The sequence below is a fragment of the Crocodylus porosus genome, unplaced genomic scaffold, assembly GCF_001723895.1.
Source record: "Crocodylus porosus isolate Cpor-Errol unplaced genomic scaffold, CroPor_comp1, whole genome shotgun sequence".
Classification (NCBI taxonomy): Eukaryota; Metazoa; Chordata; order Crocodylia; family Crocodylidae; genus Crocodylus; species Crocodylus porosus.
The window spans coordinates 33,910,977-33,923,217 of NW_017728948.1; the positions used below are offsets into that span (position 1 = coordinate 33,910,977).

General features: G+C 48.6%; 1 long non-coding RNA gene across 1 annotated transcript in view; it reads left to right on the top strand.

The window, feature by feature from the left end:
* The first annotated feature begins 768 nt into the window (after positions 1-768).
* The window catches only part of LOC109321976, a 15,727-nt gene continuing 4,254 nt past the window's right edge, over positions 769-12,241 (top strand). The window contains exons 1-2 of the long non-coding RNA XR_002104253.1: positions 769-967; positions 1,647-1,654. This is a non-coding gene — a long non-coding RNA (uncharacterized LOC109321976). The remainder of the gene's footprint in view (positions 968-1,646; positions 1,655-12,241) is intronic.

Sequence of the window (12,241 nt, forward strand, 5' to 3'; positions counted from 1 at the left end):
AGTACCACTACATCAGCACAACCACAAATCTCGCTGCATTCAGAATGAGATATTAAATAAAGTTTTTGGCATTACCACAAAATTAAAAAGGGGGACATGGGAGATAAACCCCAGCTGATTACTTGGTAGGAACCAAAAAAAAAGAAACCCATGGACACTTATGACTAAAAGTCTGCCAAACATTTGTCTTAAACCTTCATGAAAAAGGTTCACAGAAGAGCCAGGAGAATGATTAAAGGATTGAAAAATGCATCTTCTAAAAAAGGACTTTTAGAAAACAAAAAATATCCTGTTTAGCCTAAACAGGTTAAGTAGTGACTTGTTGACTAAGTAAGTACTTATCGAGGGAATAAAAACATGATAATACAGACAAGACAAAGGTATAGCATCCTTTGTTCTACAATTCTAAAGGCTGGGATTTGGAGATAGACAAGAACAGTTTTAAACTTAAGATGATTATTTGTGGTACATTATGGGCACATCAACACTGCAACAGAAGTGCCACCATGAAAATATGCTCTGAGCTCTGGGAGTGAATGTGCTGAAAAATGTCACATAGGAACCATTAGTATGACACTGGGTATGTCCTAGACATGAACCACAGTGCAAGTACATGATATTTTTTCCAGCATGTGTGTACATAGGGCTTGTTTTCACAGAGGTGCTCCCAAGCACTTTCTGACATGTTGCTGGCAGGCTCTATGAGGCCATCCAAGCTTGAGCACCTTTGCAAGTTTATATCAAATGTATTTGTGGCTGGACAGGAGTTAAGCAAGGCTGTATCAGCACTCCAACACTCTTTTTGATATTCCTTACTGTGATACTACATCTGAGCACCAACAAACTTCCAGTCAGAGTTGAGCTAAGCTACCAAATGGATGGCAAGCTGTTTCATCTCAGCTGACTCTAAGCCGAAACCAAGACCACCTCGAGCTCACTCATTGAACTCCAGTATGCTGATGATGCTGTACTCTTGTGCTTACTTGGAAACAGACCTTCAGGCAATCATTGGCATCTTTACTGGAACATACAAGAAAATAGAACTGACACTTGACATTCAGAAGACTGAGGTCCCCTTAATGAGCAGTCCCTGACTCTGGTAATTCAAATTCATGGTAAGACTGGTGAATGTATTCAAAATGCATAGGATGATGATTCCAAAGCCTACATAGCTGTCTGCTCGAATGCCTCTATACAGACTGGGTTGGACTGTTCGCAGTGGGCTCACTAATTTAGCACTCTAGTAGTAGATAAGGCCCAGGCAGCATACCAGGCATTGGCAAGGGAAGAGGCCCAGAATTATGATGTGGTAAAAGTGGCTATCCTGTACAGGCTTGATATCTCACCCAAAAGCTATAGACAGGCCTTCTGAGCACAGAAGGTAAAAGAGGTCAAAAAGCCTCACAGGCTACTCCAGTACCTGTGAGATGCATTAAATAAATGGCTCCCCATGAATAATTTTGACTGAGACGGGGTCATAGACCAGGTTCTTTTGGAACAATTCCTTTGGGACCTGGAGGAAGACACCCAGATATAGGTAAGGCGGTATCAGCTGTAGAACAGCGAAGAGGCCCTCCACCTGACTAAAGCTTTTTCTATTTCAGAGAACAAGCACGGGCGCAGTCAAGGCATCTGTACCCCAACAGGAAGCCTGGTCTGAGAAAAGGAGAAGAAGATAGGGGGCAACAAGGGGCGTTATTGTTATCGTTGCAGCCGGACCAGCCATATCGCGAGGGAGTGCGGGCTGGGCTTGAGTGAGCTGGGCCACAGGTTAATGCCAGCACCAATCCCTAGAGACAAGCCCAGGGAAATGGAAAGGAGCGAGCCTATGGATTGCCGTTTCAGCGCAACCCTGCAGGAGGGAGGCTGGGAATGACCAGTGACAGCCTGGATCAGCAACTGGGCAGTACGAACCACCCTGGACACAGGATGTTCTCAGTCCTTACTCCATGCAGACCTGGCTCCCAAAGCAGGTGTGAGGGAGGCCAGGCCCCTGGTTATGACCTGCATTCTGGGAGGTGAAATGTGCTTCTAGAGCTGCTACCTCCCATTAAGAGTGATGGAATTTTGAGGTGAGTTGAGGGTTGGGCTTGCCTTGGCACTGGCCTGCAAAATGATCCTAAGCCACAAGTGGGGACCAATCTACACAGTACTAGACAGAGTAAGAGCAACAGAGGAAGAAAGAAAGCGACTACGGAGAGGAGAAGCCTGGGCAGGGGAAACGTACTCCCAGCATGAGAAGCAGGGCCAGGCCTGTATAGATATGGATCAAGTGACCAGTGCAGCTCAGTTCTGTCAAGCCCAGTGGGAAGATCTGGAGCTGCAGTGATTAGTCGCTGAGGACTCAGGAAAAGGGAAGTCGAGGAGCCTCTCCTATTATGACGTAATGGGGGGTCTGCTGTATTGGGTCCAGAGGAGTCAGGAGGGTAGTGCTGAGAGACATCAGCTGGCAGTCCTGATCCCGTTCCGCCAGCAAATTTGGTAACTGGCACACAACACCCTGCTAGGAGGCCATCTAGGGTGCAATAAAAACAGGGCATGGCTGGTCCATGATTTCTTTTGGCCCTGGCTAAAAGACAACATGGGTAGGTAGGAGGCAGCATGTCCCGAGTGCCAGAGAGCATAGGAGTGGTGGTGTCAGAAGGCTCCCCTGCAGCCAATGCCAGTGATTGAGATGTCCTTCTTCTGAGTAATGTTGGATATCGTGGGGACCCTACCAAAGTCTCATGGGGGGTACCAATAAGTATTAGTCCCGGTTGACTATGCGACACATTTCCCAGAAGCAGTCCCGCTTAAGTGCATCACAGCTACCTGAGTGGCAGAAGAGCTTTTAAAGTGGATTGCATGTGTGGGGATTCCCAAGGAAATACTCACTGACCATGGGATTAATCTTATGTCGGGGGTAATGAAAGCACTCTGTAGCACCCTGGGCATCAATCACTTGAAGACGTCTGTATATCACCCCCCCCCCGATTAATGGGTTGGTGGAGAGGCTCAACAGAACCATCAAGAGGATGCTCAAGATGTGTGCACAGAAGGATCCATGTAGATGGGATACAGTATTAGTCCCTCTACTATTTGCCCTACACGATGCTCCCCAAGAGTCTACCCAGTCCTCACCCTTCCAGCTGGTATATGGCCACAACCCAAGGGGTCTATTACAGATTGACAGAGAAGAGTGGGAGAGGCCAGTGGGTCCTGGATTGTAGCAGAGAGGTACCAGCAGGAACTGCAAGAGTGAATAAATAAGACACAACAGATTGTCTGCCAGAACCTTTGGGTGGTGCAAGAGTGGCAAAAGACCCAGTATGATCAAGGAACAAAGCCCAGGATATTCTGACCCTGAGATATGATACTAGTTTCACTTCCAGCCTCGACAAGCAGCTCACCATGTGGCAAGGCCCATTTAAGGTGACCAGGCAAGTGGGTCTGGTACATTACAAAATATACAAACCTGGACACCATCGAGGACATCAAATCTACCACGTCAATCTTCTCAAAGGGTGGAAAGTGCTGCAGGGTTGGATGGCGCAACACCAGGAGAAGGAGGATGAGTTAGGACCTCCTTGCCTAGAATTAGGCAACAGAGGAGCTCCTGGAATACAAGTCCAGGGGAAGATTTGGACACTGAGCAACGTTGGGAACTAGCTAAGATGGGAGAAGCCTTCTGGGATGTGTTCCAAGAGGCCCCAGGTTGGGCCCAAGGAGTACAGCATGAGATCAGGACTCCGCCTTTTGCTCTAGTTAGGGAATGATGGAGGCCTATACCTTACCAACTGCAACAAGAGGTTCAACAGGAAATAGAGAAGATGCAGAGGCAAGGGATTATCTGTCCTTCGAGAGCCCTTGGCGCAGCCCAATAGTACCTCTGGTCAAACCTGATTGGTCACTTCGCCTGTGCATAGGCTATTAGAAGTTGAATGCACTGGTGACCCTTGATATTTTTCCCATGGCCCACATTACCTACCTTGTGGAGAAGATAGGGGAAGCAAGGTATATATCTACTATCAACCTGGCCAAAGGATATTGGCAAATTCTGAGGAGACCTGCAGATTGCACCAAAGCGGCCTTCTGAATGCCCTAGGGCCTATTTGAGTTCTTACGAATGTCGTTGGGACATAATAGAGCCACAGCCACCTTCCAGAGGCTCATGGATGCCCTGCTGGCCCCACACACAGCCTATGCCACCACTTACATCAACAACATAATTGTCTATACCACGGACTGGCCAAGTCAACATTGTGCCCTGAGGGCCATTCTAGGGGAATTCAGAATGGCCAGAATGACAGCCAACTCTAAGAAGTGTAAACTGGCCAGGCGAGAGACCAAGTATCTAGGATTTAGTATGGGATGAAGAATGATCCATCCCCTCAAAAATAAAGTAGAAGCGATATGCCGCTTTCAGGCACCACGCAACCGTTGCCAACTCCTGTCCTTCTTAGGGCTCATTAATTACTATCAGAGGTTTATTCTGCACTTCGTGGAATTGGCTGCACCACTCACCAATCCCCTCAGGGGAAAGGCTTCAAAGGCTCCACAATGGACAAATGAGATGGCAAAAAGCTTTGGGAGGTTAACGGAGGCCATGTGTCAGGAGGTGGTAGTGCATACTGCAGACTTCTCTGCCCCTTTTGTCTTACAGACAGATGCATCCTGTAGTGCCTTGAGGGCTATCCTGTTACAATGATGGGGGGAAGATGAGTGCCCAGTCACATTTGCAAGCTGTAAGCTTAACTCCACAGATGCCAGGTATGCTACAATAGAAAAGGAGTGTCTCACCATACACTGGGTGGTAGAGTATTTTAACTACTACCTGATGGGTTGAGAATTCCTAGTAATCACAGATCACGCCCTACTTCAGTGGCTAACCGAAGCCCATATAGAGAACACCTGCTGGCCTGGCAACCCTTTAAATTCATAGTGATACATCATTCTGGTAAAGATAACCTCGTAGTGCATTTTCTCTCCAGGTACATAAGTCAGGATGAAGCAGCCGAGGAAGCATGACAAGCACACTGGAACCAACATCAGACCACTCGGGATACGTGGCAGGATGCCAAGATGCCACCAAGCAGCTTCAGGGGGGAGGTCTGTGGTGGCAAGGAACCCCCACAAACCTCAGGAATGCCAGGGGCAAACCCCGACATTCCCGGAAAAGAAAAGAGAGATGCCCATGCCCCAGGGAACTCACCTCTGGAGCAGGCAGGGGTGGAGCAGGAGCCACATGAACTGGTGTTTCACCGGCTTTTCAAGCAGCTGCTTCCCAGGCGGTGCAGAGGCCAGTTGATTACAGCAGCTGGAGCCGCCATTGCGGGAAGTTTAAAAACCCCATCAGAAGCTGGCAGAAGGGGAGCCAGCTGGGGACAAGCCAGGCCACGGGAGACTCTGTACACAGGCAATGCCGGCTCCACTGACACTGCCTTGTGGCTGAAGTGTGGGGGCTGTGACTGGCACCAGGCTGGGACGGGCAGTTCCCAACCCTCCCAGTAATAAGGAGATTTAGGCAGGCACTCCTCTTGTCGAGGATGTCTGACACCAGTGGTGAGGGCCCCGAGGCTAGGGGTTGAAGATCCAGGCAGAATCTCCATCCAAGTACCGGACCAGATATTTAGAATCTATACTGCACCCCAGTCTGTCCAGAGGTTGAAATATCATTGGGATGAAGACCAGGATCCTGAGCAGAGGGCAAGTGGATGGGGTGTAGGAGAGGCGGAGCCCCGTGGAACACCGTGGCGTACCCGTGAGTACCTCCATCTCCATGCCTAAAGGGGAAGAAAAACACCACTGAACCCCCTCCATTTCTATGTACCATCAAAGTCATGGCAGAAGAGTTTGGGGGAGTCATACTCACCGTGTCTACCCAGGATGTGACAGTAAGGATGATGCAAAGACTCCAGGGTGGGGAATGGTGTAGAGTCCCTAGAGCAGGCACAGTAGGAACCCCAGGAGTGGGGAGTAGACCAAGGTATGTCTTAGGATGCCTGAGGCTGTAGTTGGGCCACAGGCTGAGTGCGGGGCTCAGCCAGAGGGTTAAGGGTGAGCCCTGGTAAGTCTTCCACCACTAGGAGGCCAAGTGTGGGTTGAAAGCAAAACCTGTAGTTTGAACACAATGACCTGCTGCCTCAGGGGGGGAGTGAGGATCCCTGCGAGACCCTGGAGCACCAGTCATGGTGTGGGGTGCATGTATCTTGTGGATGCCATCTTGTGAGGCATGGGCTGCAGTGTAGGCAAGGTTTGGAGCCACAGATAGCGTCCCCTGGTATCGGGGCATGTAATGGGTAGTGTCCCGCATTTTCCACCAGTTTATGGGAACAGCAAAGTCATGGCAGGAGAGACTGGGCGGACTGCTCCAGGAAGACAGGTGGGCAGGCTGGCATGAGATCTGGTGCTGAGCGTGCCCCCTGTCACAACAGGAAAAACTCAAGTCACTGGAGAAATACCATCAGTGCTGCCTGTGAAAGACCCTTTGAATCCAGGGAGAAGACAGATGCACCAACATTAGCATCCTGTTGCAAGCAAACACCATGAGCATCAAGGCGACAATCATCCAACGTCAACTTTACTGGGCCAACCATGTCATTCAGATGTGTGATTCAAGACTCCTGAAGCAAGTTTTATTCTCCCAGCTCAGTCAAGGCTTATGCTCATGAGGGCAGAAAAAGGACTTCAAGGACATCCTCAAGACCAACTTAAAAAAAATGCAACAGCAACATCAACCCATGGGATACTATTGCCCGAGACTACCCTGAGTGGAGGAAGAGTCTGCTGCAAGGATCTCAGTACTTCGCAGACTTATGACAACAATAGGAGACAGAAAAGCGGGAGTGGCAAAAATAGCGTGTTGTGGACTGAATCAAGAACTCGGAGCTACCCACACCCCATGGAAACACGTTCCTGAGTCGCAGCAAAGTCTGTTGATCCTGTGTCAGCCTTATCAGCTACATTCGGACCCACAGATAGGACAATCATGAAAAACAGTCATCTCTGACTGTGAGGGATCACCAAAGATGAAGAGAACAATCAGCACCTGGGGAGCGGAAAAGGCAAAAGGGAATGCAAGGTCAGTGGTCAGAAGATTGTTTCTTTGCTTTGGCTGGTACTGCATGCCTCAGGGAGTTGCTTTCTAAATTAGTTTTGTGCTTGGAGCTGATAACATCTTAATACATAGTTTGCTGATTAGAGAAAATATAACACTTCAAAAGAAACAGAATAGCTAAGAACGAGATGAGACTAAGATACTGAGAATTAATCACAACTAGAGAGAAACTCAGGAGTTTTGTTGTCTGTCTGCAACCACCAATGAGTCAACATATAAAGTTAGAAATATCAAAGTGAGAAAAATTGCAAGGGCTTTGTGTAGAAGTAGGCAGACAAGAGAACTGAGGATTCTAAGAAGAAGCTCCCTTCAAATGACTGCCAGGTATGCTGAATTATTTAAGATTACACCAGGACTCTAGGGAAGCCAAGACCACAAGGGTTGGGGACAGGGAAGGTAGGGGGCAGAATAAGCAATCCACATGCAAGCTGCATCCCACAATGCTAACCAAGGTTTCCTACTGACTACAACGTAAAGTAACCAGTTCTAAATACAGTAAATACTGGTATCAACATACACTGCACCTAAACAGAATACAGGGACCAGTAAAAGAGAATCCTGGCCAAGAACACAGAAGGCTTCTAACTGAAACCAAAGCTATGATCCTCCTTATTCTGCAGAATATTGTAGGACAAGAGAGAAAAGACCTAACTCTTGGATCCAACTTGAAGTGAATATGAGGAAGTTTGTGCAAAGGTAATATTAAAACCCAAGCATTTTTGCTGGTTAATATTTAGAAACAGTTCCTGGTGACTGGGTGCACCAACAAGAAGTTAAAACTGTTGCTCATGTACCTGGTGAACATACCCATTGAAAAAGGCAATGGCAACATACCGAGCTGTTCTTTGGGATACTGGTTGATTCTGACTGATTCAAGTTTACATTGTTTGCTGTCTGATGGAACAAATAGCCAGATCATTCTCTGGCTCATGAGTTTCAGCTTGAAACCAAGGAAGCTTTTTAAGCACATAGGCCTCACTGGAACACTGATTAATATATATACTGCTTCCACAAAGGCTTTGCTACAGCATTGGCCAGAGTAGGCCTGATCAGTGAATCCAACCAATGCATGAACTCCTTACATAAGCAAAACTTGGGATGTGAGCCAGATGTGCACTCCTGCCAGGAGGTGGGAAGGGGAGATGGCTGTACAAAGTGTAGAACAGTACCAGGACGATAAGGCTAGAATGGGAACATCTAGATCAGGATATGGAACGAACCCATCATACAGGACAGCTTAAGTTATTCAAAATACTGGTGGAATGTAATATGTAATTTGTTTCAACCACTGTATAAAAGAAGAATTGGAAATAATGAGAACTTTGTATTGGCCTGGAAAGCTTATGTGGCGCTGTGCCTATAGCTTGTCATGGGCATACCTTGTTTGTCAGATCACAAGTGTTAGGGCCATGCCTAGTAGACAATAAACTTGGCTGAGTCTGTGGTTGTTCTTTAAGATGAGATTGGTGTTGGGATCTCCTGGCTGCAACTTTTTGCCAGTACTGCAGTCCCTGAGACTTCAGCACTAACAACACATCACTAACACCCAGTGAAGACGGTGATGACAACAGCAAATATTGAGTTCTTCATTTTTAAGCAAGTACTGAGCTCCTTTCTCTGCAGCCAGTGGTCAGACTTCAAAGCTTATTTATTTTCACAAATCTCCCTCATTTGGATCTTTCCAGTTCAATGCCATGCACCTACAATTTACCACAGGCTATATATATTTAATAATGAAACAGAGAACTAACCCAAACACTCAACATTTCCTAAATTTTAGTTTATTTGCTCCTTTTTTATGGTATACCTACTTTACACACAGCATGTCCATCTACCAGCTTCATGCCAAGAAACAAAACCACTTCCACCTGTGCTGCCTGCAAAAGACACTAAGGATCAAGTGGCAGGACAATATTCTGGTCACTGAGGTGCTTGGAAGCTCAGTTCTCCCCAGTATCCGCACCCTACTGAAACTGGTGCAGCTAAGATAGGTCGGTCACCTTTTAAGAATGCCCAACACTTGCCTGCTGAAGAAAATCTTTTATGGCGAGCTGTCAAATTGAGTATGCTTTCGTGGTGCACCAAAGAAGCAGTACACGGACACCCTGAAGATGTCCCTAAAGAGTTTTAGCATTGACCTGGAGTCATTGAAGCAAATCACTCGTGACCATCCATCCTGGAGGTCATCAGTCCAGAGCAGAGGACTGGCCTTCGAGCAATGGCGCATAGAGGCAGTGAGGAAGAGTGTAGCTAGGAAAATGAGGACTTCTCATGTCCAGTTCTTGTTGCTGTCCTGCCCCTGCTGCAGCAGATTGTTCAGGCCAAAGATTGGGCTTATAAATCACCTATGTACCCATGTGACCTAGCCTCCTCTCTTTCCTCTCTTCTTTCTCCTTTTTCCTTTCTTTCTCCTTTTTTCTTTTCTCCCTCCCTTTTTCTTTCCTGCTTCCTTTCTGTCTTCTCCTTCCTCACCTCCTGGATGTGGTCATCTTCACTTGTGAAGGACAAACAACATTTTGCACAGAAACATCAACACCTGTTAAATAATGCTGGCAGAACTGGTACTAATTCTTAGACACATTGTTTCCAAACAAGCTTACTAAAGGCTCATTTCTTTCCACATAGAAACTGATTTTCTCAAACTGCTAAAATATAAACGTTATTTTTGAACTGATGACTAGGCTCACCCGATCAGATTTGTAGACTAACTTAAAAGTGGCTTGGTCTAGCTGAAATTAGTTTCTTTGCAGAGCAGTATGGTATATGTGAATGCGCTTCAGTTCTCACTGTGTAGCATCTCAAAATGCATGCAAATTCTTTGTAGTTATATTTGTTTGTGTTTATATATAATCCTTGTCGTGAAAAGAGTGAATGGTTCACCTTACCACAATTAGGAAGGAGCTCTGCAGCCTGTCCTTTAGGTCAGGAAGCTATGTCAGCAAGCAGTGACATCCTCCCAGTAGCGCTTCCTTTTAAATTTGTCTGATCTCACTTGTGACAAGAGCAGATGGTGAGAAAAAAAAAAAACCTCAGCTTGGCAGGACCCAGGCCATGTAAGGCTGTTGAGGTAAAATCCAATAATTTTTTTTTAAATCTAGTAGCAGGTAGCCAGTTATTACAGAAGTGAGAAACACTGGTAACATACAAGAAATTTACTGCCCAGAGCAAGCTGGATTCCATGCCCAAATGGACGAAGATGTGGCTCCATATACTTACTACCAGTGCTGTCCCTGAAGGGGGGGAAATCGGGGTGACCACACTGGGCACTGCGCTTTGTGGGGCCCCACGGAGCCGGATGGAGCGATGGCTCCATGTCCAGCAGCTCCCTCCCCTCCCCCTCCCCCTCGCCACTAATGCCACTGCTGCCACTGTTGGCAGCAGCAGCTTCTTTGGGTCTGGGGCCCGTGAGATCAGACAGGGGGCAGGGCCCTGCATGGGCTAATCTGCCCTGGGCCCCGCACCCTGCTTGGGTCGCCTCTGGTTACTACAGTGGGAATTGTACCAATTTTGAGTTGGTAGATGTGTGGCTTATGACCAGAGAGAATACAACATCCCCCCCATCCTGGATACCAGTTTTACTGGATCATTCAAGAGTAACAATGACTCTAATCAGAGTCCTGAACAGGGAACATCAGTAACAAATGATGATACCTGCCCCCAGACAAAGGCAGAAGTAAGTTTCAAAAGTTTTTGACTTAAAGAAAGATGATATATGTAGTCTAAGGAAAGAAAATTGGTTGAGCCTCAACCAACCAGCTCTCACTGCCCCAGTCTTGGCAACCCATTCAGTAGTCTAGGGCAGAACAGCAAAAGGAAAACTCCCTGCAAGCCTGGTCAAAGCACTGTGATAAGCAGGGATCTGGGTTTTCCGTTTCCCATGGAAAAATGAAGTAAACCATGGATTTTAGCTTTTACCAGAGGTAAAGACAGATTTCTCATTTTACCAGAGAAACCTGCGGATTTTGCAGTTTTGTGAAGTCCTCTGCAGGCTGCCTGAGTTCCAGCCTGCAGGAGGCTGGGAGGGAGTGGGAGGAGGGAGGTCAGGCATGGGGTGCCATGTGCACATGCAGGCAGCCTGGAGGCCCCAGGCAGCCTGGAGAGCAGCTCCCACAGGTAACTTAGGGGAGAGGAAATTGAGGGGGGAAGGGAGGGAGTTGGGCAGGGCTGGGGGTGCTGCCCAGCAGGGTGGTGAGTGAGGTTTGTGGCACAGGGCCACAATGCACAGCTGCAGGGCCCCAGCAGGAAGTGGGAGTCCACGAGCAGCTCATCTTGGGGAGGGGCCTGGCTCTCCACCACTGTGTGCACTTCTGGGAAATGGGGGGACCCACATTTGCCAGATCTATGGGCAGAGTGGGGGTGCAGGCAAGATGCCCACTGTGGGCTCGGGCTCCCTGCCCTTCTGCAGCCCAGTGGGTGGAATCCAGCGCAGCAGGGAATAGCAGAGCCACGTGGAGAAGCTGCTTGCTCCTGTGAGCTCTGCAATCCCCTGCTGATGCCCCCCCCCCGCATGCGTGGCAGCTTTGATGGGCACAACCCTGCACTGCCACACCCACTACAGCCATGCATGCAAGGGGAGCATTGCCAGGGCAGCATGGAGCTTGCAGTGGCAGACAACTTTTCTGTGCAGCCCTGCTGTTTCCTGCCCACTGGGCTATGGAGGCGCCAGGGAAGGGCAGCAGGGTGAGAGCCCCACCCCGTGCACAAATCTGGGAGGCATGGATCACTCCCAACCCCCTGGGAATGTGTACAGTAGTGGGGAGCTGGCCCCGCACCCAAGCCCACAGACTGTCCTGCCCCATTCACAGATCTGGGGGTCTTGGGTCCCCCATGCCCCCTGGAGAGTGCATGCCTCAGTAAGGAACCAGCCTCCCCCACATGAGCCAGTAGCAGGCAGGCAGCAGGGGGTAGCCAGGCTCCGCTCTGCTGCAGGAGCCACTGCCTCCTGCCGGGGACAGGGGGCTATGAACCTGGGTCCCTGACCCTCTAGTTCTGGCAGCTGGGGGTCCCCTCCAGCAGGGCTGGGGGGAGCTAGGGGTGGTGGATGGGTGTTGCACAAGGGGCCGTTCGAGCTCCTGGAGGCTAAGTTCCAATTTGGTCCCCAGAAGTGAGTCACACCACAAGCCACAGAGACAAAGCCTTTATTGC